The sequence below is a fragment of the Pleurodeles waltl genome, chromosome 5 (assembly GCF_031143425.1).
Source record: "Pleurodeles waltl isolate 20211129_DDA chromosome 5, aPleWal1.hap1.20221129, whole genome shotgun sequence".
NCBI lineage: Eukaryota > Metazoa > Chordata > Amphibia > Caudata > Salamandridae > Pleurodeles > Pleurodeles waltl.
In genome coordinates, this window is record NC_090444.1 from 1,089,903,118 (window position 1) to 1,089,926,774 (window position 23,657).

A 23,657-nucleotide genomic window follows, 5' to 3' on the forward strand; every position below is an offset into this window, starting at 1 on the left:
AACCTTTGCGCTACATTATACCTGCGCCAGGCATAATGTATGCAAAGGGGGCATTCCCCTGTTAGCAAGGCAAAAAAATGGCACAAAGAAATCTTAGAGATTTCTGTGTGTCATTTGTTTCAGCACTTTTAATGCCTCCACAGAGTTGGTGTTAAAAGGAGGCACACCTTTGTTTACAATGGACCTCAATAGGTTTTTTGCAGGATTAGCATCAACATTTTTTATACTAATCCTGCAAAGCTCTAAACTAGTGTAAAAATGTTGGATGCTAGACCCCCTAACTACAGCCTTGGTGCTCCATATCTTAGATATGGTGCACACATGGTGGTGTTAGGGGGTGCCAAGGGGCTCAAGAAAACTGGCACTGCACTCGGTGCAGTGGCACTGCACTTGTGCAGTGCCACTTTTCTTAAATCAGGCCCTACGTTTTAAAAAAATGTTGTTTTATGATTTCCGTGGAGCTGCAAATCTGTGGCTCCAGAGCTGTAGATCCGCACAATGTCCGAAGAAGAGTCTGTTATTTCATTGGTTAGTTTTGGAGCACTCCTAGTTTTGAGTAGGGGCACTCCCTAAAACAATTATTATTTTTCTAGCTGTTGTGGGAGAAACATCTTTTTTGTGATCCTTCTAAAACGGTACTTGTCAGTAATGCTGAAGTGAGTGCTGCACCATCACCTGTAGAATCTGAGGTCATTCCTCATGAAGAACAAAATGAAGAACGGCCTTCTTTTCATGAAAGGAGAGTGAGATATGGCAGTTTTTTGCCATACTTAGTGGAGAAAAAAAAGTTGCAGCAAAATTCATAAAATGCAACTTCTGTGGCAAAGAATTGCCCCAAGGCACATCAAAAAATACAGCCACTGGATGCCAAGTATGCGAAGTCATGTGCATGCAATACACGAATGTACCACCTGCCACAAGCTTGTTGTTGCAAAAGTGAAGGATGTCACTGATTTATTTACTGAGGTGAAGAAATGTGAGTAGTTTTGCTAGTTTTTTCACACTTTATTTTTTTAACTAAGTGTTCCACAGCACCATTGTTCTTTGAAAATGCAAACTTTCTGCATTTAGTTTATTTCTAAAACTTTTTATGTGTTTTTTCAAAATAAAAATTATATAAAAATAAAAAACATTTTGAGAAAAAATATTTAAAAAACGGTTCTTTTCACAACCATCTTTGAAGCTAACAAAGAGGTGTGCCTGACTGTTTTTTATTCTTCTGTATTTTTATGTATATGTTGTTTGCCATATGAATAACTATCTGTAGATGTGTTAGTGTATATATTAGTCTGTATCACAGTGTTGTCTGTGTGAGTCAGTGACAGCATAAGTGTGTGGTTGGGTGCCTCAGTGTACAACATAAATGTGTTCCTGGGCCTGTCAGTGTACGCACCAGTGTCTGTCTGGGTGTCTCACTGTATGCATCAGTGTGTGCCTGTGTGTGTCAGTGTATGCATAAGTATGGGCCTGGGTATGTTAGTGTATGCATGAGAGTGTGCCTGGGTATCTTAGTGTATGTATCAGAGTATGCCTGGGTGTGTCATTGTATGGATTAGTGTGTACCTGGGTGTGTTAGTGTATGCATCAGTGTGTGCCTGGGTGTGCCAGTGTTTGTATCAGTTGGTGGCTGGGTATGTCAGTGTATGCATGTGTGTGTGCCTGGGCATGTCAGTGTATGTATCACTGTATGCTGGGGTGTGTCACTCTATATATCAGTGTGCCCCTGGGTGAGTCAATCTATACATCAGTGTGTGCCTGGATGTGTCACTCTATGCATGTCTGTGCTTGGATGTTTTACTGTATGCAAAATGATTTTCTTGGGTATGTCAGTGTACGCATCAATGTCTATATGGGTGCTTTAGTGCATGTATCAGTGTGTCCAAGGGTGTGTTAGTATATGCATGAACGTGTGGTTAGGTGTGTCGGTATATAAAATGAGTGTGTCTGGATGTGTTAGTACATGTCAACAAAAGAAGAGGGACTGGGAGGTTGATGGTCCAGTGTACAGTCTCCCAAGGTTTACTGTAAAGTAGAAATGGTACACTGTTCCAAAAAATAGTAATAAGAATGCAGGGTCGAAATCAGTCAGTGATATCAGGAGAGCCCTCAAACACCCAATAGGATGCCAAGCTTCATCACTGGGCAATCTCCTCGTCAGACCGGTGCTGTAATGTCTGGCGGATCACCCCTAAATTAGGGATGGTACTGTACCGAAGACTGTTTGCCAAATTGAAATTAGGTCTGAAACGAATACTGACTTTGAAAAGATATACATATATATAGGAGAGACTGAAAGAGTTAAAATTAGCTCTGAGCCTTAACCATCACTTTAACGAATCAAGGAAAGGTTCAGGCCAAGATTAAAAAAACAAAGGGAGTGAATACGGGGATAATGTCCGCCAGACATTGCAGCACCAGTCTGATGAGGAGATTGCCCAGCGATGAAGCTTGGCATCCTATGAGGTGTCTCAGTGTATCGATGAGTATGTCTGGATGTATCAGTGTATGTATAAGTATGTGCCTGGGTGTGTCAGTCTATGCATTCGTGTGTACCTTGGTGTCTTAGTGTATTTATGAGTGTGTGTCTGGTTGTGTCAGTGTATCCATAACCATGTGCCTGGGTGTGTCAGTCTCTGAATCCTTGTGTGCCTGTGTGATTTAGTATATGGATCTCTGGTAGCTTGGGAGTTGTGGCATATGCACCAGTGTCTGCCTGGGTGTTTCAGTGTATGCTGAAGTGTGTGCCTGGGTATGTTAGTGTATGGAGGTGTATGTCCTTAGGGATGTCAATGTATATATCAGTGTTTGCCTGGGTGTATCAGTGTATGCATTAGCATCTGCCTGGGTGTGTTAGTCTATACATTAGTATGTGCATGGTTTTATGAGTGTATGGATAAGTATGTCCCTGTCAGTATTAGTATATGCATCACTCTTAGTTTGGGTATGTCAGTGTATGCATGAGTATTTGTCAGGGTGTGTCAATGTATGCATCAGTGTTTATCTGGGTGTGTCAGTGTATGGATGAGTGTGTCTGGATGTATCAGTGTATTTATAAGAGTGTACCTGGGAGTATCAGTGTATACACCAAAGTGTCCCTGGGTATCTTAGTGTATTTATGAGTGTGTGTCTGGGTGTGTCAGTGTATCCATTAATATGTGCCTGGGTGTGTCAGTGTCTGAATCAGTGTGTTCCTATGTGTTTTAGTGTATGCATCTCGGGTATCAGTTGTAGTGTGTCAGTGTCAGGATTATTATGTGCCTGGATGTATCAGTATGTAGATCAGTGTGTCCCTTGGAATGTTAGGGTATATATCAGTTTGTGTGTGTGGCTGTGTCATTTTACACATTTGTGTGTGTCTGGGTGTCTTTTTATATATGTTATTGTTTGCCTGGATGTGTCAGTGTATGTATTTGTGTATGCAAGGGTGAGTTTTAATTAGTCTGTTATGTTGTAGTAGTATTATTACGTAAGTGTTCAAAGTATAGGTATGGATGACTTACCATTAAAGCACAATTACATTAGTTGCCTACATTACCGCAGAAAATGATGCCCTTTAATCTGTGTTGGAGGAGAGAAAAGATAAATATAAGTTAAAGTTTAAAATTATTAATTTAACTATTAAAGCTTCACAATCTATAATAAACGAGTTATTGTTAGATTTAGAGGACATCACCCTTGGTAGGCCACACGATGTCTTAACTTATTGTATTAGAAGTCCCAGAAGTGTATTATTCAATTTTGTCAGTAGTAATCCTCCTTAGAATTTTGGTTCAAGAATGAAAAGGTAAGAATTTGGCAGTTTATAGGGCAATCACTGCTTGAGTGAAAGGTTGGTATCATTTCACTCTGTCCACCCAGTTGTATTTTTTAAATAGATGGTGTAGCGTCCAGATGTAGTACTTACTACTTCATGAAAAATGACAACTGTACAGGTATTTTTTTAACCAGAAATAGATATTTTTCATCTTTAAAATGTGTTATTTTTGTATCCAGTTAATTCCCAAATGCAGTACATCGATGTTGCGTTAGAATGACATACTTGTCAGTCATGTTATATTGATAGAAGATCGGAGTTACATTTTGAGCACGTATTACTCTGTGATGCATCTTTAAACAATGTCTCAAAACTGACAGTTTTTCAATCTGGTAGAGTTAAGTAGATAAATAGCTCTGAATCTATTTCTGTTTTTGAAGAAAAGGAACAATTTTCACAAACATGCTGCCATGAGTAACTTAGTCCAAATAGGTAGTCAAAAGATATAGGCGGTCATTCCAACCTCGGCGGTAAAAGCCTCTTACCGCCAGTCAGAAGACCGCAATAACACCGCCGCGGTCGCAGTAAACCGCCACGGTCATTCTGACCCACAACAGGCAAACCGCCAAAATTCCGACATCCACAAAAGTCCGCCACACCAAAGGTCAGCGATAAACTGGCGATGACCAAACCTCCACCGCCACGCCAACAGAAATACGCCCATGCCATTACGACACACGAATCCACGCGGCGGTCTTTCAACCGTGGTATTCTATTGGCGGTACACACCGCCGCGGTCGAAATACACAAACTCGTACAAAACACAACCACATTGGACTATTCAAAATACACACACCTAATACACATACACACACCACTCCCACACACCCAATACAATATAAAACACACACCCACATCACCCACAAACCCCTACGACCAGAAATTCTGAGAGAAGGCGAGAAAGAGACACCACAGTCAACTACCAAGCATCCACAGGCACACAATACCAATACCCACAGAACTTCCACGCACCTCACACAACACACCACTAAATAGCACCCCACCTATCACTACACACTCCACCCCACACATCATCCACACCACCCCATGGCACCTCAAAGACATCCCAGGTTCTCAGATGCTGAACTCAGGGTCATGGTGGAGGAAATCCTACGAGTAGAGCCCCAGCTGTTCGGGACACAGGTGCAGTACACCACCATTGCCAGGAAGATGGAGCTATGGAGCAGAATAGTGGACAGGGTCAACGCTGTGGGACAGCACCCGAGAAATAGGGACAACATCAGGAAGCGGTGGAACGACCTACGGGGGAAGGTGCGTTCCATGGTATCAAGGCGCAACATCGCGGTACAGCGGACTGGCGGCGGACCCCCACCTCCTCCCCCAGAGTTTACAACATGGGAGGAGCAAGTCTTGAACATCCTGCATCCGGAGGGCCTCGCAGGAGTCGGTGGAGGAATGGACTCTGGTAAGTCTCATCTTCACTACTTCATCCCCCCTACCCCACCTGCATGCCAACTCATACCCCCACCCTCACCCTTACCCCCATCACAACTACCCCTTGCAAATGTCTCACCATCACAACCCACCCATCCCAACACTTAGCCCTGCATGCGGCCCCAAAGCATGGACACCCATCACCAAGGCATGCCCAATGCACATACCCATCACCCCCCCCCCAAAATACCGTCACAACAGCCCCCACAAAGGAATGCCAGCACTGGGGTACACGGGCACCCACCCATTGCACCCCATTGGCACACACAGAAGCAATAACCATACTTTTATACCCCTGCAGGACCCGAACGCCAGGTCACCGCGCAGGAGGGTCCACAAATGTCCCCTCCACCCCAGAAGAGGCCCACAGTGATGACAGCAGCTCTGTCTCCCTGGATCTAGATGACCAGCCCGGTCCATCGGGGACCTCGGGACAGTTGGTTCCCCTCAGACAGGCACAGGCCACAGCAGACCTTCCCCCCTCTGGGAACACCAGCACAGCACCCACCCAGCGGGCCCATACTTCTGTCCCCAGGACACGTCAATCAGCGGTGTGTCCACCACTACAGGGAACATAGGGTAACCCACTACCCCAACAACAACAGGGACCTGGGGGCAGTGGTAGTGGGCACACGGTCCAGGGGACGGAGGCCCAAGGAAACAGGGGAACTGGGAGGGCAGCTGTGCGACAGGGGGGGGACAGGCCAAGGGAACCCACTCTCCACGAGGCCCTCTCCTCCATCATGGGAGCATACCACCGCTCCCAGGAGACGATGGCGACGGTCCTGGCCAGGTTTCAGGAAATCCAGCTTCTGCAGGAACAACAGTATATGGAGTTCAGGGAGGAACTGAGAAACATCAGTACCGCCATGGGTACCATCGTAGTGGCCCTGAATGAGTTAATCTCCACATTGCGGACCACTGTGGCACCTCAAAGGGCCCCTGACACTAGCATGGACCTAGAACAGGCTACCACCTCCGCCGGCGCTAGTGTACAGGAGGCCCCGACAGAAGACCAACAGGCCACCAGAACCCCACCCCCAGCAGAAGGAGAACCACCCCGCAAGCGGGCCCTGAGATCCAGGAAGAAGACAGAGTAACATGTCAAGACCCCCGCCAGCAAAGGATACCGCCCTGATTGTCATCCCACTGTCCCACATTGTCACCCTGTCCAACCTTAAACTGCCCCTGCTCCACTTCCCACAGGCATTTGGACAATGCACCTGTGAACCTGATAGTCTGGACTCTGCCATGGACAATCCTCCACCATCACCCCTCACCGATTTGCAACCACCCATCCAAATTAGAGCACTTGAATAAACACACTTATTGCACATAAACAATCTGGAGTCTGTCTGTGATTTTAACAAATGTATTAGACATGACAGTGCCAAAATTGTTATTCACATTGTGATGCCAACAAACCGCTGTCACACAGCTGTAGTCCATGGGGTAAGAAAGCAGATGTCACGCAGTGGGGCCCACAGCTCTGAAAACGGAAGGGAAAGTCACAACACAGTTACCATAAACTGGGGGAAAAAGTCAGACAGTAGAGAGGTAGGAGTCTTTAAGTAAATGTAATATGCCGGTGTGTACTCTTACCTGTGTGTCACTGAAAATATTGCTCTATTACTGTGTTCCTGTTGTCTATGTCGTCCTCTCCGGCTTCCTCTTCTTCACTCTCCACAGGCTCCACAGCTGCTACAACACCACCATCTGGACCATCCTCATGCAGAAAAGGCACCTGGCGGCGCAAAGCCAGGTTGTGAAGCATACAGCAGGCCACGATGATCTGGCACACCTTCTTTGGTGAGTGCATTAGGGATCCACCTGTCATATGGAGGCACCTGAACCTGGCCTTCAGGAGGCCAAAGGTTCGCGCGATCACCCTCCTAGTCCGCCCATGGGCCTCATTGAAGCGTTCCTCTGCCCTGGTCCTGGGATTTCTCACTGGGGTCAGTAGCCAGGACAGGTTGGGGTAACCAGACCCTAATAGCCACACCCGGTGCCTCTGGAGTTGACCCATCACAAACGGGATGCTGCTATTCCGCAGGATGTAGGCGTCATGCACTGACCCAGGGAACTTGGCATTAACATGGGAGATGTACTGGTCAGCCAAACAAACCATCTGTACATTCATCGAATGATAACTTTTCCTGTTCCTGTACACCTGTTCACTCCTGCTGGGGGGTACCAAAGCCACATGTGTCCCATCAATGGCACCTATGATGTTGGGGATATGTCCAAGGGCATAGAAATCACCCTTCACTGTAGGCAAATCCCCCACCTCAGGGAAAATGATGTAGCTCCTCATGTGTTTCAGCAGGGCAGACAACACTCTGGACAACACCTTGGAAAACATAGGTTGAGACATCCCTGATGATATGGCCACTGTTGTTTGAAATGACCCACTTGCTAAGAAATGGAGCACTGACAGCACCTGCACTAGAGGGGGGATCCCTGTGGGTTGGCGGATGGGTGACATCAGGTCTGCCTCCAGCTGGGCACACAGTTCCTGTATAGTGGCTCGGTCAAGCCTGTATGTCAGTATGACATGTCTTTCCTCCATTGTCGACAGGTCCACCAGCGGTCTGTACACGGGAAGATTCCTCCATCCCCTCGCACTGCCCAGCGGACGGTGCCTAAGAAGGACAACAGCGAGCACAGAGTCAATCAACCCACAGGTACGTTCCCACAGCCTGCACTCAACACGATTCACTATGCATTGAATGGTTTGTATGAGTGTTGAGGAAAGGCCTAGGTATGTGTGACGCAGTAGAAATTAAGCCATGTGGGCCCTTGAAATGGCGGCTGCCTGACCTGTGAAGTGTGACAATGGGATGTGAGGTCAATGCGCTGGCGTGGCACACCGTGGCGGTAGGCGGTCGAAGACCGTGGCGCAAAGCCGCATTGGTTAACATACAATCCTATGGGTTACACGAGCCAATGACGATGTGCGCCGGCGGTCGCGGTACGCACCGCCGCGGTACACACCGCCGCGGGCGTGACCGCCATTTTCTATCTACTTAATCACTCGATACCTGGTCTTCCACAGGAGAGGACCTACACTGCAAGTGCTGCTGTGACTGGGGAAAGGGCCCCTGCCTTCACTTCTGAAGAATTGGAGAAACTCGTGGATGGGGTCCTCCCCCAGTATGCGCTACTCTACGGTCCTCCAGACCAACAGGTAAGTACACTGGGAGCATGCTTCTTGGGCAATGCCTGGGTTGAGTCGGGTGGATGAAAGATGGTGGGGAGGGGAGCGATTGAGGCATGCATCAGACGACAGATGAGAGCATGTGCCACATGGCAAGGGTGGGGATGGGGGGCCACTCACATCAAGCATGCAGAAGGTGATGATTTTTTTTCTCCCCCTGTACATGTCACATAGGTCAGCGCCCACCAGAAAATCGCTATTTGGCGTGCCATCGCCAAGGACGTCCGGACACTGGGGGTCCACAACAGACGGGGCACCCACTGCCAGAAGAGGTGGGAGGACATCCGACGCGGGAGCAGGAAGACGGCGGAGGCTCTGCTGGGGATGGCCTCCCAACGTAGGCGGAGTGCCAGTCGTCAATTGACCCCCCTGATGTCCCGGATCCTGGCGGTGGCCTACCCCGATTTGGATGGGAGCGTGAGGATATCACAGCAGACACAAGGGGGTGAGTACACTCTCATTCTGGTGACTTTGTGCGCAGTGGAGGTGTCTGGGTGGGGGAGGAGGGCTGTGGGTATCTCTAGGCCAGGGCGATTTCTGTAGGCTAGGCCCCTCGGTAAGGCATGGCCCTGTGCCCCCGCCCCCCACCTCTGTAGGGTGCCAAGTACAGCTATTCATGGCCCTGTGTCATCTATGTGTGCAGTCGTCGTCCATAGGCTTGTAGGCCATGACCCACGGATTGCGTAGTGGACCCCAAGTGCGCAGCGTAGTGCAGGGGGCTTCTGTGTTTGTCCTCTCCACCAACGGTAGCGGTAATCCATGCACTCAACATGTCTTTCTTTCTCCCCCCCCCTTTTTTTGTGGTCTTCCTGTTCATGTGTGCATTAGCATCATCAGCCGGAGGAGAAGTGGCATCGGAGCACGAGGGAGCTGCATCTCACATGGCCATGGCGGGCCATGCAACTGACTCGGAGTTCACCAGTGAGACGGAGGGCGAGGGGAGCTCCACAGCGGGGACTCGTGCTGATGTCAGTGGCAGCGACTCGTCCTCTGAAGGGAGCTCCCTTGTGGTGGCGGCAACATCCGTGCCCCCCGCAACAACAGGTACAGCCGCCACCCAGCGCACCAGCACCGCCCTCCCAGCAGCCCCTCAGCGTTTGCCCCATGCCCGCTCACCCAGGAAGGGGGGCATCTCCTTCGCCCCAGGCACCTCAGGCCCTGCCCCTGTCACCCCTGCTGCCCTCAGTGAGGAGGTCATTGACCTCCTGAGGACCATCATTGTTGGGCAGTCTACCCTTTTGAATGCCATCCAGGGTGTAGAAAGGGAGGTGCACCAGAGTAATGCATACCTGGAGGGCATTCATTCGGGTCAGGCTGCCCATCAGCGATCGTTCAACGCTCTGGCCTCAGCACTGACGGCAGCAATTGTCCCTTTCTCTAGCCTCCCCCCTCCAACTTCCTCCACCCAGACCCAATCCCCTGTACCTCTGCCTATCCCCGACACACCGACAGACCAGCCAGCACACACCTCAACACCCAAGGGAAGCTCATCCAGACATAAGCACCACACTGCACACAAGCATTCACACAAGCAACATCCACATGCAGACACACCAACACCCACTGCCTCCACTGTGTCCCCCTCCTCCTCGTCTCCCTCCTCCCTCCCTGTGACGTCTCCACTCACACTTGCATGCACAACATCTTCAGCCACTACGTCTATCACCAGCACACCCACCAGAACACTCCGCACACGTGCAGTCACCACCCTCACTACCATTTACACGTCCCCTGTGTCCTCTCCCAGTGTGTCTGTCACCCCCTCTTCCAAACCACACAAATGCAGGCAGCCACCCACCCAACAGCCATCCACCTCACGACAGCCTCCAGCCCAAGCACCTGCACCCAAAGACACCAGACTTCACACTCCTACAACCACATCCTCTTCCTCCACTCCCATACCCACTACACCTAGCCGTCCCTCTCTTTCCAAATTGATTTTCCTTTCCAAACTTGACCTCTTTCCAACAACTCCCCCACCCCGTCCATCGAATAAGACTGCAATCAGCACCTCAGCCACCACCAAACCAGGACCTATCAGGACTGTTGTCCAAGGACTGTGGAGTCCCCCACCCTCAAGGGCAACTAGTTCTGGTAGGAGCTAAGGCACGGCCATCCCACCCCCGGAAAAACACCCAAAGATCTCCAGTGCCCGGCGCGAGAGGCCAAGGATACCAGGGACCAAAATCCCTACCCTGGCTCCGCCTGGAAGTGGGGTGCCACCTGGCACACCGCCAAGGTGGGAAAGGGCCAGAGACGACCAGGGAAGGGTGGGAAGGGCAGCACGCCCGACAAGTCCGGCAGCAGGCCAGCTGCCCAGGAGGGCCCCACCAGCCCCATCCCAGCTGCCCAGGAGGGCCCCGCCAGCCACAGCCCAGCTGGGCAATGAAGGAGCGCCAGCCGCAGCCCAGCTGGTCAATGAAGGAGCGCCAGCCACAGCCCAGCTGGGCAATGAAGGAGCGCCAACTCAAGCACCGCTGAACAGGGCAAGGACCGCTGAACAGGGCAAGGACCGCCAAGGCAAGCATCGCTGAACTGGGCAAGCACCGCTGAACAGGGCAAGGACCGCCAACTCAAGCACCGCTGAACAGGGCAAGGACCGCCAAGGCAAGCACCGCTGAACAGGGCAAGGACCGCTGAACAGGGCAAGGACCGCCAAGGCAAGCACCGCTGAACTGGGCAAGCACCGCCAGGGCAAGGACCGCTGAACAGGGCAAGGACCGCTGAACAGGGCAAGGACCGCCAACTCAAGCACCGCTGAACAGGGCAAGGACCGCCAAGGCAAGCACCGCTGAACAGGGCAAGAACCGCTAAACTGGGCAAGGACCGCCAAGGCAAGCACCGCTGAACTGGGCCCTTCATCTCAAGCACCAATGCGCTGGGCCCTTCATCTCAAGCACCGCTGAACTGGGCCCTTCATCTCAAGCACCGCTCCGCTGGGCCCTTCATCTCAAGCATCGCTGAACTGGGCCCTTCATCTCAAGCACCGCTCCGCTGGGCACCACCGTCTCAAGCACCACTGCACTGGGCCCTTCATCTCAAGCACCGCTGCACTGGGCCCTTCATCTCAAGCACCGCTGCACTGGGCCCTTCATCTCAAGCACCGCTCCGCTGAGCCCTTCATCTCAAGCACCGCTGCACTGGGCCCTTCATCTCAAGCACCGCTCCGCTGGGCCCTTCATCTCAAGCACCGCTCTGCTGGGCCCTTCATCTCAAGCATCGCTGAACTGGGCCCTTCATCTCAAGCACGCTCCGCTGGGCACCGCCGTCTCAAGCATCGCTGCACTGGGCCCTTCATCTCAAGCACCGCTGCGCTGGGCCCTTCATCTCAAGCACCGCTGCACTGGGCCCTTCATCTCAAGCACCGCTCCGCTGGGCCCTTAACCTCAAGCACCGCTCCGCTGGGCCCTTCATCTCAAGCATCGCTGAACTGGGCCCTTCATCTCAAGCACCGCTCCGCTGGGCACCGCCGTCTCAAGCACCGCTGCACTGGGCCCTTCATCTCAAGCACCGCTGCGCTGGGCCCTTCATCTCAAGCACCGCTGCACTGGGCCCTTCATCTCAAGCACCGCTCCGCTGGGCCCTTCATCTCAAGCACCGCTGCACTAGGCCCTTCATCTCAAGCACCGCTGCACTGGGCCCTTCATCTCAAGCACCGCTGCACTGGGCCCTTCATCTCAAGCACCGCTGGCCCATTGGCGGAAGGGGCAGTGCCGCATCTGTGTCGCGCAGGGCTGCATGAAGCACTCTGGGCACCAGTCCCCCTCCAGAACCAGTGGACACTGTCATCCACTTGAGAGACTGTGGCTTTGCACTCCCCAGGATGGTACAGTGGGCAAGCCACCCACTGTATGGACTTGAGAGACTGTGGCTTTGCACTCCCCAGGATGGTACAGTTGGCAAACCACCCACTGTAGAGACTTAAGAGACTGTGGCTTTGCACTCCCCAGGATGGTACAGTGGGCAAGCCACCCACTGTATGGACTTGAGAGACTGTGGCTTTGCACTCCCCAGGATGGTACAGTGGGCAAGCCACCCACTGTATGGACTTGAGAGACTGTGGCTTTGCACTCCCCAGGATGGGACAGTGGCCATGGAGGCCCCTCGTGGATCTGGCGTCGTGTAGGTGCCCCCCTTTCCCTTCCCCCTGAGGTGCCTGTAGTTTTTCTATCTGATGCCCCTGCAGTGTTCTCTCCGTTGGTGTCAGGTATCCTGTGTGGGCCTTGCCCATGTGATTTGGGCCCAGTGGTCCACGGACAATGACAGCTAAAATTATCAGACTTTTAATATTTATGTATATATTAGTTTTAAATGTGTGATATTTTTATATGCCGATAATACAATATATTCGACTGTTTATGATCATTTCATTTTGTCTTTGCATTCTTCCGGTGGGTTTGGGGGTTGTAACAGTGATGTATTGCTATGCATTGATGTGTGTGTTGTAGTGGGTGAGGGTGGTGGTGGGTGTGTAGCGTATGTGTGGCCGTAATATTTTCTCCTCCCCCCTCCCCTGTGTCGTAGGTGCAGTACTCACCGTAGTCTTCTGCGCCGGCGTTCGTGCTCCTGGTAGAGGAGCAGGAAGACAATGGCTGGTAGGATGTGTAGTTCGGGTTCCATGCTGTCCAGATTCCTCGTGGGGTGTATGGAGGTGAGCGTTTTCCGTTTGAAATGTCTGTTTCCGCTGTGTTTTTATCGGCGGGGCTACCACCCCGGAAAAGGTGGCGGATTGGTGGGTTGTGATAGGGTGGGCGGTACATTGTCTCCCGCCCGTCCGTTGGCGGTGACCGCCGCGCTGTTTGTTTGTCCCGCCGTGGCGGTCGGAGTGTTAAAGTGGCGGTCTCTGTTGGCGGTTTCCGCCAGGGTCAGAATTCCATTTTTTAAACCGCCAGCCTGTTGGCGGGTTAGCCGCCGCTTTAACACCGACCGCCAGGGTTGGAATGACCCCCATAATCTCTTCTTCCAAGATACCAAATAGGACCATTAAGAAACCTTGTGGAACTTTTTCAGTGTTTTGAGTGAAGTGTACAGATCCAGTGCACAGACCTGTCTGATGTCTAATAGAAGCTGCAGCATATGTTTTACTTCTATCACTTCACAGGTATTGTAACAAGGTAAAGAGTGCAGAACACATTCTTTTATCCTTTTCTGCTTAATTGCATGAACCATAGGAGGTTAGGAGAATAGTGCCTTGAGAACTACATTGGCATAGCAGTTGACTTCAGAGAGGTTTGAGAACTTGTAACCAACACTAGTATCAGTATTTTTAGTATTTTTTCTCCAATACTTCTTTTTTTCTTTATTTACCGCTTTTTCATAAAAATATCACAATGATCCTTTGAAATCTTTCATTTTGGAAAGAGTTGAGGCTTTTCTTAAACTGGGTACTGCCCAAAGTGAGGAGCATAGAGGCTTCTCAAAAGGTCATACTCTATCATACAACTCAAATCAGCATTTCCTTTCCTTTCATCCAACTGGAAATGTTCTGATCCGTGAAAATGCTACACATGACATACCTTCCTTGAATACTATGCTACCAATGTTAATAAACGCTGCATCTACCAATAAATCTTGAGACTTATGTATTGTTACAGCATACGCTAGAGATATTGGAAACTGCTTTCTGTGAACATACAAGTGTTTTACAAGCAGGAAACATGCAATAGACATTGCCATCTGTTTTACACCTTCAAGATCATTCAATTTAATTGTTAGGCATTAAACCTCATTTCTGTTTGGATACAAAATTAAATCAATTATTTTACCATTGGATCCATTAACTAATCCTTCCTCAATATTTGATTCATGCTGCAAAATCACCATGCAGTTCTTAAAAACATAAAAACACTTTTCTAATCCCTCAGTTTTTGAAACAGACTTCTCAAAAGAATTCAGTTTTGATTGTAGTTTTTCATTCAACAGTATTGTCACTCCTTAGTGTTCCATTTTATCAAATGATATCAATTCAATTATGTGCTCTTTCTACAATTGTAGTGATTGTTCATGGAAAGAGCAGACATTCTTGAAGAGTAGGCATTAGACATAGAATGTTTTTTTTGCTGTTAAGAGAATTCAAACATTAGCTGTATTGCAGATTGGAAGAAAATGTATTCTTTATAAGTTGGGTTTGCAACAAATGTTTTTCTTTCAAATGCTTCCTAAAGAATGATGAGTTTCTTTATGCACGAGTGTCTTAAGCAGAGGCTGTTCTTTCATGGGTTTAAGTTGCAATAAATCACCAAAAACAATTACATGCTTTCATTCAAAAAGTACATCATTCCCTGTCTTCAATATCTGTGAATTCTGAAATTCACAAAGGTGAGAAATAGGTATGAGACCATGCTCAGCTCATTGATGATTAAAAGTTTAAATTTCTTCAAGACTCTTGAATCTTTGTGACAAGCGTCTGCAGTGTAATTCATTTGATCCTGTGTGCAGCTAATACTGTAGGGGCTGTTACCACACATGATAAAAGAGAGTCTGTAGTCTTCTCTGAATAAGTGGTTAGAAAATGTACTAAAAAACTTTTTACAGTGCCAGCTTGTCCACTGGCATGCAAAAGAATTGAGTTAAAGCTTAAACATTTACCCTGATTGTTTCATGAAGGAATCCATTCTCAGTTTTTTTCTTTAATGTCAACATATATATATTTCTGCCCCTCATTGAGGTGTACTACTAACTGTTCCAAGTCAACATTTTCTTCTTTTGCTTGTTCCACTTGTTCTGTTGCCACCTCATTCATTCCTTTGGCAGATTCATTTTTTATTATTGTCTGTCCACGAGAATCTTCACTGAGAGGTCCAGAACTCTGGCTGCTTTGTGAACTATCCTTTGCTATCTCCGTAGCAATTGGTTTCTCTTGTTTAAGTTCTTCATTTGACATTTTCAGGTAGTTGGGAAATACTGGACACTCAATGCAGTCTTTTTCAGCATTGAAAGAGTCTTCAGAGCAGTCATATTGTCTAAGTAACTCTGTTTCAGGATGCCAAGGTTTGAAAAGCAGGTGAAGGGCTAAGTAAAAAAATAAAAATAAAAATCTCAGCAGTTTGACAAGTAAGTTTTCTACAGTTTATTAAGTTACCTTTTGCATGCCAAAACAAACAACTGCTGCAACCAACTGCAGCATATTTGCCTTCATAGATGTTTTCTGACACCTTGTTTCTGTATCTATAGTATTGCAGAATTTCAAGATTTGGACTTCTTTCTGGATACTAGGGGCCAGATGTAGGAAACTTTGATTTTGCGAATCTGAAATTGCGAGTCGGTGTGACTCGCAATTTCCGATCCGCAAAATCGGATGCAGAACTGTGTCTCAGACACCGTCCGCGATTCTCAATGGGGTCGCAAAGACCCACCTCATTAATATTAATGAGGTGGGTCGCATTTTGCGACCCCATTGAGATTCCCTGCACTCACAGGGATGGTGGCCTGCTGGAGACAGCAGACCTCCATGTCTGTGACCGCTTTTTAAATAAAGCAGTTTTTTTTTTTGCATTGCAGCCCGTTTTCCTTAAAGGAAAACGAGTTGCAATACAAAAAAACAACGAAACCAGTTGGTTTCGGTTTTTCAGAGTGGGCAGTGGTCCATTGGACCACTGCCTGCTCTGAAAAAACATTAACAGCAACATTCACAAAGGGGAACGGGTTCCATGGGGACCCCTTCCCTTTTGCGAATGTGTTACCACCAGTGTGACACTGATGGTAACTGTGAATTGCTTTGCGACCGTGTTCACGGTCACGGTCACAAATCAATTCTGCATTGCGGTGCGAGTTGCAAATAGGAAGGGGACACCCCTGCCTATTTGCGAGTCGCATTCCCATTTTGCGAGTCGGTACCGACTCGCAAAATGGGAATGTGCATCACGATGCGCGTTTTGCATGGCGCAAACTGTGATTTTCGCAGTTTGCAGCATGCAAAACGCTACCTACATCAGGCCCTAGGTTCTGGCATTTTTGTTTTTACAATATCTGTACTCTCTCGATCAAGCTCTGCTAGGTACTGAGTACCAAATTTGCATAATTTTTTTAATGCAAAGTCGTCACAAAACTAACTCCATATTTATATTTTGATGTTAGACATGTCTAACCTCAAAATATAGGAGTTTGCACCATTTTTTGGATGGGTGCACCCATCTTGCGTCAATGAGATGCAAGGTAGGTATTCCCATCTAAAAATTGTGCTATCTCCATAGCCCCATATTTATCCCCCATGCTAAAATGATGCATGGGTGGGAGGAGGGGCTAAATAATGGTGTTAAGCTTGCTTTGCACCATTAATTAACGCCTGGGTTAGACCAGGAGTTAGGGGACCTGTGGACCCATTTCCATGGTTAAACACCATGGAATGGGTCCACGGGTGTACTCCTCAAGCCCCAGAAACACCCCGAACCCCACCCACACCAGAGGGACACCGGAGGATGTGGGACCGTATCCCAGGTAAGTCCAGCTAAGTATTTTTCAATATTTTTATTTTGCCATCGGGGGCCCAGCTTGGGGCCCCCTGAATGGCACAGGGTGTAATGGCCATGCCAAGAGGACACTTGTCCCCTGTACTGGCCACTGGGGTGGTGGGCATGACTCCTGTCTTTCCTAAGACAGGAGTCATGTTTTTGGTAGTTATGCGCCAGGATGCGGCACTAGTCTGGTTAGAGGCATTTTTTTGCCTCTAACCGGGCTAGCGTCATTTTCTGACGCACAACCCCCTCCTTCACTACCACCACCCCCACCTGGCTACCGTCTTCTTCAAAGATGCTAGCCCAAGTATAGTGCGGGCGTGCGCCATTCAATAAAAATTCTGCCCGGCTAGCTTTGTTAAATGACGCAAGTCAGCGTTAAACCTTTTGCTGCAAAACTGCGTTAGCGTAGTTTTGCAGCAAAAAGCATGAATATGGGCCTGAATTTCTGGGAAAGACTTCAAGACTCTATTCCATATGTTGGCAAGGCCTAGACTAACCCAAACAATTCCTCTTGACTTTGAGTACAAGCTAGCTGCACTCAACCTGTCAAAGTATTCAAAGGAACTTCTCTCCATATGTGGAAGCATTTTCACGCTGAAACTGTATAATTACTTGAACAGAGATTTTTCTGCAGATATCTCCTCCCAAGTTTCCTTCATCTCTGTTTTTTCTGATTTTGTGATGTATGAAGTGGCCTAGCAAGCAACAGCAATGGATTTGTCTGCAACAAATTGTCTGTCTATATTTGCATTTCGTCATTTCAGAATGACAGAATTATAATCATTAATATATTTAGATGCCTCTGCTCTTTTCAGATTATATGTATTTTTTGGTGATCTTCGTGTCAGTGTAGGCCTGACTGCAGACAAAAAAGCTATTCACTCTTCCTTTTAAAATAATAGGCCTTGAAAATCCAAAACAACACCTTATATAAAACGTTCCTTTACATCTGTATCTTCAGCAGCTATATTTGCCACATCCATGTGTTTGTACACTTAGAACTTGCTGCTGTATGTTTTTGTTACTATTCTCATCTGGAATGCTGCATGTAACATACTGTTCTATAAAAGATAGTACATACTCATCAGTATCAGTTCCAAACTTTGGTGCATACTTTATCCATAAGAGCATGTGTATATGAGGAGCACCTCTTGCCTGGTGCTCTTTTCACCAGAAAACAATCTGTAACTTCTCCAAGAGAAGGATTTGTTTTATTGCATATAAAACCCAGCTTCTCTTGAAACTTGTGATTGAAATATCCACATACATTGGCAGGATCTAAAGAGCAAAGTTCTCCTGCTGTCTAGAAGTTGCTATCATTAAGATTACAGTTTGCTTCTCTTAGAAATTCTGGTAAGTCATCCCATGCATACTCTGGCTAACCAAGTGTCTCAAACCAGGTAAGTGGACCTATATGTAACACCGGTACCAGTATTCATTAGTCCCATGTTGACATGCCATCGAATTAATTAAGTTGTACCGCAGATTTTCCTCTTCACCTTATATTTTATCAACATACTCCCTTGCAGAAAGATTTTGCAGATTGTCTCCTGTGTTCAGAAGAATATTCACAGCATAAGTGAGATCTGAGAAGTCACTCTCAAATAACAGATGAAATATATAGGAAATAGATTGTCGAAATCTAGCATCCTCTAAATGTAGTCTTGTTGACCTGTATTCAGCTGCTGATATTTGAAAAAGGTTGATCATCATAGCGGCCACCTACTCCTGTGGGAAATAGCTGTGGAAAGCAGCACGCCTCTAAACTTTTTTCCCACACACTCAGTGGCGCTCCTCTTGATTGTTGTATTTGAAACAGATCAATAGCATCCCCAACAATTTCTTTTGAATGAAGTGGATGAATACTATTGTGTTCATATACTTATTCTGACTTCTGCTTATCCACTTTTTCTATTTGTCCACTTGATTGTAGTACTTCATCATTGATACAACTCACATCTCCGATAATATCAACATTTTTGTAAAAAACATGATTTCTTTTCAAGTATAAGGTGCATTTTTTACTTTATTCACATCCACTAACTCTTGCCAGAATGTTTTACTTTTTGTGGGCACTAGAATAATGAGTGGTTGATCTACATCTTTCTCAACACCCACAGTGTCAATTTATTTTTACATTTAAAGGTAAATACACAACTCTTCCTTTAAGTCCTTTCTGTAGTTCTGTTGGTGGCAGTTTTCCTGTCTTAGCTCCATTTGAACAATTGCTTGAAACATGATGGACAGTTTGTATTAGAATTGATTCATACACATTTAGTTGATCAAGCTCTTCTGGCATTGATATCAGTTTAATCTATTAGGAATTGTTCTAGCTGGCATTTTATTATCCTCTAATCTGTAAAAACAATACCTACATATTGTTTGCTTTGTGTCTAAATCGATGTGTTCTTCTACAAATAGATATGCACCAAATTCCTGCCACTCAACATGGTTATCTTGCTTAGTTTTAGTAAATAGAACTACATTCCATGTTTGTTTTTTGTAGTGAGTGTGGCAACAACAAATAGAAACATACTCAGGTTTCTCAGAACACAGTGCATTAAAGTTTCCTATCTCCTTTCTAAATTTTTCAATAGTAATCTGTGTATTCACTTCCTCTACAGCTCCCATCACTAGGTCCTCATTTCCCCTATTCTGTTTTTCAGGGCACAAGAAACAGAACTGAGGGCTAGATGTATCATGATCCTGGTTTGCAGTTCCTAAATAGCAATTTTTAAGAAATTTCTATTTAAGAAATGCAAAATGGGACGTCTGAAAATTGCGATTTGGTAATGGCGATTTCTTAAAAGTCGCAATCGCTATTACCAAATTGTAATAAGGGAATGGGACTCCATTCATCCCTATCGGCCGGTAGGCCCACAGGTGTGAATGGTTTTGCATGTCTAAATTTGTGAAATCCTGTTAGGAATTCGCAAATTAGGTCATGCAAATCTCAGGGTGCTGGGGGCATGAGGCCCCCTTTGATGCACCCCAAAAAGATATCAGTGGACATGTGAAGCGCACACATGCCATAGGGGCATGTGTCTTCTATATGCCATTTTAAAAATGTATTTTTCATGCATTTTTAGAATTGCACATGGTTACCACCGAATTGGATTTGGTGGTAATTGCATTTCCTAAATACCCAATTTGCATTTAGGAAATGCATGATACATGTGCTCTGGTAATCGCAAATAGGAATTCCCTATTTGCGATTTCCTATTTAGAGAATCACAATTTGCAATTCCCTAAATGGAGTCACAATTTCAGGGAATCGCTTTTTTAGCAAATCCTTGAAATTGCACTGTGAAGGCCTTTCATGAATCTTGAAAGGCATTTTTGCATTCACAAACGGTTGAATTTTGTGATTCGCACCGTTTGCGAATGCAAAAAGCTTGATACAACTAGCCCTGAATGTCTTAACAAACTTTCTCAACCTTTGCCACAGTACCATGAAACAGAGCTCAATTCAAATCTCCTAAACATAAAGCTAGAGTTTTTACATAATAAAGTCTCTTAAATAAATTGTGCACTTTTTTAATGATGCACTGCTAAAATTGTAAACTGATGAAAAGTGCTTTTATGCACTTTCTTTGAAAGACTTGCCAATGAATCTCCTTGTAAGTTAGTGTATTTTCTAATTTTGCATGAATCTAATTATTGAAGCATTTTAATTTTCTGTTTGAGACTTCTTCATCAAAATTCTTTTAGAAAGTTTAGAATTTACCAAATGATTCCTGGTGGATAGAACAAATAATGCCACACGTCCACTTGTAAACAGTAGCTTGCTCACGTCTTCCTTGTACTTCTTAAGCTATCACTTGTTCTACATTCCTAAGAAACAAACTCTTCTTTTTCTATCACAGCACAATTTTTACATAATAGCAACTACCACTTAAGTCAGCTGTATGCACTAATGTGTTCTTTTGCAAGTAGCTCTTTTCATTGAAAAATTATTCCATGCTAGATGTGTGCATCGATTTACCTTTCACAATCTTACAAACATTACTTTTGTCAATAAGCCTTTTCATTAATGCTCTTTGAATCATGCACAGTACCATTTTATCTAGTGTCTTTATTCTGTTCATTATTAAGACAGCTTCCTCTTCACAGCAAATGCTTTCTCAATAACACTCTTGATGTGTTGCTTTTGCTTTAGAGCAGCACTTCTCCTCCTATAATTCTTCGTCTTCTTCCACAAATTGTGAACTATTCTGTTTCTAAAAATTTTTTCTCCTAATTCCTTAAACTGTTTCTATCTCCAAGTCTATGTTTTCTTAATACATTTCTTAATTTTAACACTATGCACTACTTCCTGTTTCTCATTTCATTTCAAGCTTCTCTTTTTAATTGACATCTTTCCCTAATATTGCATTTTACGGCATATTTTTTTTACAAAAAATCATGAATACTCTTACATTTTATACCTTATCTTCTTTGTTACTGTCATTTTTAACCGGACAGTTCTGTTGGTTCTGTTTCCTCTTCTTTGTGTTTTGTTTGGCATTTTGAATCTTATTATTTAACAATGCATTTAGCTCTACAAAAGAAGACATATAAAGCAGGTTTTCTAATAACAAGTCAGGTTGAATCTTCGTATAACAGTGGGCATAGAGGTCTACAATTCCACATCTAAGTCATTTAAAGTCAGGAGGACATGTTTTACCTCTTAATCACAAACCACACTAATTTTTGGCCTTTCTACAATCCACCTAAGGGTTTACTTTTGTGTAGAAAAAGTAGAATATAAGACTTGTGAAGCAGCTTTTCTAGTACTAAGTAGAGTGACAGTAAAGCTGCAGACTGATGCTCACTAACACAAGACAACAGGAAAGCTAGGAGGAGTGCTGTGCGACAGGGGGAGGACAGGCCCAGGGAACTGACTCACCACAAGGCACTCATCAACATCCTGGGAGCACACCACCATTTCCAGGAGACGATGGGCCAGATACTGGACAAGTTGCAGGAGACCCAGCGGCTGCATGAGGGACAGTACCTGGGGATTAGGGAGGACTTGAAGGACATCAACACCATCCTGGTCACCATTGCAGGGGTGCTGGCAGGCGTGGCCAGCACCATGAGGGAGGCAGTGGCACACTCCGGGCCCCTGATACTAGCTAAACCGATAAACAGCCTTCCACCTCCGCTGTCGCTAGTGGACAGGAGGCCCCACCACAGAAACAACAGGCCACTAGCACCCCACCCCCTGCAGAAGGAGAACCACCCCACAAACGGTCCCTGTGATCCAGGCAGAAGCCAGAGACCATTGCCAAGACCCCACCAGAAAATAAGACTCTCCTGATTGCCACCGATGTGTCCCACACTGTCACCCTGTCCACCTTGAACTGCTATTGCTCCAATTCCTATACCCACTTGGACAATGCACCTGTGATACAAATAGACTGGACTCTATCCTGGACATTCCTCCACCATCACCCCAGCCCATTGCACATCTCCCTCTACTTATTAGCACTTAAATAAACACCATTTGAATAAATACAAATATGGAGTCTGTCCAATGATTGAACTATGCATTTGTTTAACATGTTTTAAACACTGCAATACAACTGTACAGTAATGTATACATAGAAATAACCTGTAGTTTGCTGCAGTCAACACACCAGGAGCAATAGTGGGGCACAGATATCTGAAAATAGAGATGCCAAAGGGTACAGTAAGTGGCCATAGAAGTGGGAACATCAGCCTGCTAGTGACAATGTCAAACACAACACTGTCAATGTAAAGAGAAATTACAGTGTCGTACCTGTGTGTCATTGGAAGTATTGTCATATTATTGCACTTCTGTTCTCCTCATCCTCATCCTCTGCCTCCTCATCTTCACTCTCCACAGGGTCCACTGCTGCCACATGCCTATCTCCTGCCTCATCCTCCTGCAGAAAAGGCACCTGGAGATGTAAGGCAATGTTGTGCAACTTACAGCATGCCACGATGATCTGGCAGACCTTCTTGGGTCAGTACTATAGGGATCCAGCTGTTAGATGGAGGCAACGAAACCTGGCCTTCAGGAGGCCGAATGTCCTTTCTATTATTCTTCTTGTTCACCCATGTGCCTCATCCTTCTCTCTCCCGCCTTTTTGTTTTGTCACCCTGTCCTTATGTGCATTAACATCATCTGGCGGAGGAGCAGAGGCACCGGCGACCAGGAAAGCTGCATCCCACAGGGCCCAGGAGGCCGAATCCACTGACGGTAAGGGCACCAGTGGGAGGGAGGGTGAGGGGAGCACCACAGCGGAGACAGGAGGGGACAGTTCTGACAGTGATACCTCCACCAATAGAAGCTCCCTGGTGGTGGCAGCTCCTTCACCCCAGGCACCTCAGGCCCTGCCCCAGTTAGCCCTGCTGCCCTGAGTGAGAAGGCTATTGACCTCCTGTGATCTATCTCTGTTGGGCAGTCAACCGTTGTGAATGCCACCCAGGGGCTGGCAGCCCATTTTCAACAAACAAATGCATTCCTGGTGGGCATTCACTCTGGCATCGTGGCCCAACAGAGATCAATCCAGGCTCTGGCCTACTCCCTGATGGCAGCCATTGTCCCTGTTTCTAGCCTCCCCCCTCCAACCTCCTCTGCCCAATCCCATTCCCCTCAACCCCAACCTATCCCAAGCACACATGCAGACCAGCATGCACCTAGGACAACACATAGGAGTGGTTCAGGCAAACACAAGCCACACACATCATCCTACAGGCACTCACA